Source organism: Bubalus kerabau, chromosome 4, assembly GCF_029407905.1.
Source record: "Bubalus kerabau isolate K-KA32 ecotype Philippines breed swamp buffalo chromosome 4, PCC_UOA_SB_1v2, whole genome shotgun sequence".
NCBI classification, from domain to species: domain Eukaryota; kingdom Metazoa; phylum Chordata; class Mammalia; order Artiodactyla; family Bovidae; genus Bubalus; species Bubalus kerabau.
Window position 1 is genome coordinate 96,906,681 of NC_073627.1, and position 4,859 is coordinate 96,911,539.

A 4,859-nucleotide genomic window follows, 5' to 3' on the forward strand; every position below is an offset into this window, starting at 1 on the left:
GTTAATATAAGACATTGGTGTGTTTTCATTTTGTTTTTATTGCTTCTTTTTGGAATGGCCAGTGAATGCTGGATTCAATAATAAGAATCTTTACACCCAATTCAGTCTCCTGAACAGTTGACTCAGGACTGAGAACACAGATGTTTCCTATAGTGAATGACGTCTTTATAACCCCACTAAGAGTCTGGGTTCAAATAAGCTGTCATGCCAAGAAGGAAGGTACCAAAGTTTGTGAGTTGGGAGTTCAGTGAAACTGAAGGTAACAAGTTAGAGGGAAATAAACTAGATTTTGTCCCCGTAATTTAAGGAACAATTATTGTTTGAAATGGTGATCAGAGTCAGTCCTTGACTTTTCAGAAAGCTGTCTGTCTCCCATACCATCTTACATTGGGTCCAGTGTTCTCTGTTAGATGCTACCTGAGCCCATTTGACATGAGAAGTTGGATTAAAACAGCCTCGATTGTGTTTCTGCTGTAACCTCTGAGCTTCTTGAGCTTCTTTAGCCTCATTACAGAGCCTAATCTAAAATAGCTTCTCAGTATATATTTATTAAGTTAGCTATATGTATATTATGTAAACTAGTTATACCTAATTATTGATATAAGCAAAGTGACTTGGACCATTACCATGTAATCTCTTCTTGCATGAAATATAAAATTGCATTATTGGTAGCATGATGTTTCCTAATTATGTGATATGCATTGTTGTTGTTCATTCGCTAAGTCATGTCTGACTCTGCCACCCCAAGGACTGCAGCACACCAGGCTTCCCTGTCCTCCACTATCTCCCAAAGTTTGGTCAAGTTCATGTCCATTGAGTCAGTGATGCTATCTAACCATCTCATCCTCTGCCACCCTCTTCTCCTTTTGCCTTCAATCTTTCCCAGCATAAGCATCTTTTCCAATGCGTCAGCTCCTTGCATCAGGTGGCCAAGTATTGGAGCTTCAGCTTTAGGATAAGTCATACTAATGATTGTATATTATATCCTTAATAGTCATATGTAAGAAATATACAGTCCTGCAACAGAACGATTCCAAAGAATAAATAGCATTTTGAAAAGGCTGCAGAGTGTGCTATGATTAGAGAGGCAGGGATCCATTACAGGAGGCATTCATTTCCAGGTATGGTGAACTCTGGTGAGAGATGGACTTTGATCAGCATAGGGGCTGTGAAGCAAGTTACAGTCACACCAACTGGACCTGAAGCACACATAAGAAGACTATAGGACGCAACAGAGAGAATCCAGACAAGACTAGAATTCCTCTCTCAGCAGAAAAGTGTTGAGGGCTGCCTTCAGTTACTAGATGAGGTGAACTGGAGTCTGGTACATCCTGTACTGAATGGATTCTCACTCATGCAAGCATGCAGGTGTAAGTGGCCACACATGTACTTCTCTTTAGTGAGGGGATTTACTCACTCTAGACAAATTCTTGTGTTGCCTTCATGAAGTCCCAAGTTAAAAAGCCTCTATACATATTATATATAGAACCTGACTCAGAGGATGGTTAAAGTCTAGAATTTTGTGCTCAAAATGAGTATGACTCCCAAAGCAGCCCACTTGAAATCCTGAGGCTAAAATTCTTCTTCCTTTGTTCTGAAGGTTTGGTTGTAATTCCACATGACTGGGTACCTTGATAGCCTACTTTTCCCACAATTTCAGAACAGGTTTAGGTTCATTGCCTGCTTTACCCAGCCCCATGCAAGCTGACTCAATTACAGAGATAAGAAATAAGCCAAAGGAGGTGATTTTGTTGAGGTGATTTTAAAGTATTCTAATGATGGGTCTTCCCTACTGACTCAGACAGTAAAGAATCTGCCTGCAACGTAGGATATGTGGGTTTGATCCCTGGGTCTGGAAGATCCCCTGGAGAAGGGACTGGCTATCCACTCCAGTATTCTTGCCTGGAGAATGCCATGGACAGAGGAGCCTGAGGGGCTACAGTCCATAGGGTCTTAAAGAGTCTAACAACAAAAGATATGAGATAAAATTGCCAAAACTAATGCAGTTGTTTGAAATCTTAGAGTACAAAAACTGTTTAGATTTTAAATTGTATGTATTTGTCTATTAAAATAAAATATTTGCATATAATTTTTCTTTTTGTATTTTAAAATCTATGTATCTTGAATTAAGGTTCAAATACTGCAACTTCTGTAATGAAAAAGAAAAGTCCTCTTTTTTCCCTACCTTGTCACCACCTGCTCAAATTCTTTTAATTTATTCTGTTTTTTATGTTCATATTTCTAAATTACACACATTTCTTTGTTTATGTATTTTTTTATATTATGGAAGGTTAGATTTTAGCAGTCTTATATTACTCATGCCTTTTTCCCTTCCTCTACTTTTTCAATAAAAATAGACCTTTATTGGCTGAATCAGTACTCAGTGTCTCCCTAATGTGATTACTTAAGTGTGGTTTATTGCTTAGCCAGACATTGTTCTTCATTTATGAAGATTACACTTCATTTCCTGTAAAACTTATTTGTTCTAACTGCAGGTATTTTCCTTCCTCTTTTGGCTTGTTTTATCTGCTCTTCTCACTTTATAATTCCGTATTCCAGAAGTCTCTGGCAGAATTGTAGATCTTTCTGATTATTACTTTAGACGTGGACAAACTAATCCAGCATTTCCTGGGTTTCTTTTTGGTCTGGAGTTCTCAGTCCTGTCCAAACCAGGATGCCTGCTCTCCGGCCTGCATTATTAGCCTTTGCTGTCTCCTGCTCACTCTTTTGGCCACTCTCCAATCATTTGAATACCTACACTGACAAGATAGTTTCAGTTAACACAGTGGGCAGTATTTCTAGGAAGGGCCCCCCTCTGTCCCATAATTCCTAGAACTGTGATTTGTGATACCATCTCATGATGGTCTCACATTGCAGGTTTGTTTTTTTTTTTAACCATCTGAACCACCAGGGAAGCCCCAATTATACTGGAGTGGGTAACCATTCTGTTCTCCAGGGGATCTTCCCGACCCAGGGGTCAGACTCACATCTCCCACATTGCAGGCAGGTTCTATACCGTCTGAGCCTCCAGGGAAGCCCATCTCATGATTATGTTACCTTAAATGACAGAATTGACCTTTTAGAAGGTAAGATTGTCATGTGAGCCTTTAAAAGCAGGCAACTTTCTCCAGTTGGTATCAGAAGGGAAAGGCCAGAGAAAATCGGATTCTAAGCACAAGAAGGATTTGATGCACCTTTGTTGGCTTTTTAAAGATGAGAGGTGTCAAGTGATGAGGAAGCTGGGTGTTGTCTAGGAGCCAAAAGAGGCTCCCAGCTGATTGCCAGCCAGAAAATGGGAGCCTCAGACCCACATCTGCAAGGAAGTAAATTCTCCCAATAACCCAGGGGAATAAATGTGTTTTTTTGTTTTTTTTTTTTGTTTGTTTGTTTGTTTTTTTCCAGAGCCTCCAAATGAGAGCCATACAGGTCAACTCCTTGATTTAGACCTTCTGAGACCCTGAGCAGAAGATTCAGTTGAGCCCACCTGACCCTGACTTACAAAACAGTGAGAAAACAGCTTTTGGTGATTTGTTCTGTTTCAATAGCAAAATAATATTGTTAGTTTTAAGTGTATGAACTTTCACTGGATAGATAACCAGAAAATAATAATAGCCTAACTATTCAGAATTAGAAAGAAGCAAAGGACTAATATGGGCTTCCCTATAGCTCAGATGGTAAAGCATCTGCCTGCCATGCAGAAGACCTGGGTTCGATCCCTAGGTTGGGAAGATCCCCTGGAGAAGAGAATGGCAACACACTCCAGTGTTCTTGCTGAAGAATCCCATGGACAGAGTAGCCTAGTGGGCTACAGTCCATGGAGTTGCAAAGAGTCAGGCACAACTGAGCAACTAACACTACTACTACTAAAAGGACTAATATATACAATAACAGGCATGTGTCTCAGAAACTTTTTGTTGATCCAGAGATGCCAGAATTAAAAGAGATCATATTCTATGATCCCATTTATAAAAGTCCAAGAACAGGCAAAAATAATTTATGGTGATAGAAATCAGAAAATAGCTGCTCGTGAAGGCCAAATGGGAGAGTCAGGGTTAGCTGAAAAGGGTCATGAGTGATGTTTCTGAGGTGATGGACATATTTGATGTCTAGTTTGCTGGTGGTTTCAGGGGTGTATACAACTGTCACAACTCATAGAACTGAATAATTAAGATTTGTGTGCATCTTTCTGTATCTATATTATACTTCAATACAAATAAAGTGAAAATTAAATAAATTCCAGTGTAATCTTCCAAAGTTGAGTGATCACTGGCACCTCTGAACAGCTCTGAATTACCGACATGTAAAAAATTCTTCAGTCAGTGAAACCAGAGCTGCTTCATGACATTTCATCTGGTTTTGAACTTCTTAAATGTTGTCCAGCCACTCATTTTGTATTGTTTATTTTTCCTCGCTTCCTAACCGCAAAAATGTTATGAGCTCTGTGATGACAAGGATATCACATTTCCTAGCAAAATACGTCATCCAGGAAACACATTTGATACATCATTGGTGATTTGATTAATTTATACAGGGAAAATGAGGAAAAATGATAGCAAAAGGACAGAAAAGAATAACAAATAATAAATTCCCTAGGTCTAACAGGATTTTCGATAACAGTTTTAACCTTATCTGCTCTTCAAAACCCCTTTCTATTTTTAGTTGATAGAGCTCCTGTATTTAAATACCATGTTCATAACATGGTTATGACTACATGTTTAATCATCAGGTAAACTCCTGAATCTTATCTCTTAATGCAGTTAGACTCTATTTCTTATCTTCACAAAACGGCTCCCTTTTGGGAAAATCAGTGTGATCTTTTCTTCCTTCCCCATCCCCAAGCACCAACCCTTCTTTTATAA

At 38.9% G+C, this 4,859-nt stretch overlaps 1 non-coding gene across 1 annotated transcript; it reads left to right on the forward strand.

Moving 5' to 3' along the window:
* Nucleotides 1–3,656: 3,656 nt before the first annotated feature.
* Nucleotides 3,657–3,729, forward strand: TRNAG-GCC (transfer RNA glycine (anticodon GCC)). The gene has a single exon. It is a non-coding gene; the product is annotated as a tRNA-Gly (tRNA).
* The last annotated feature ends 1,130 nt before the right edge of the window (nucleotides 3,730–4,859 follow it).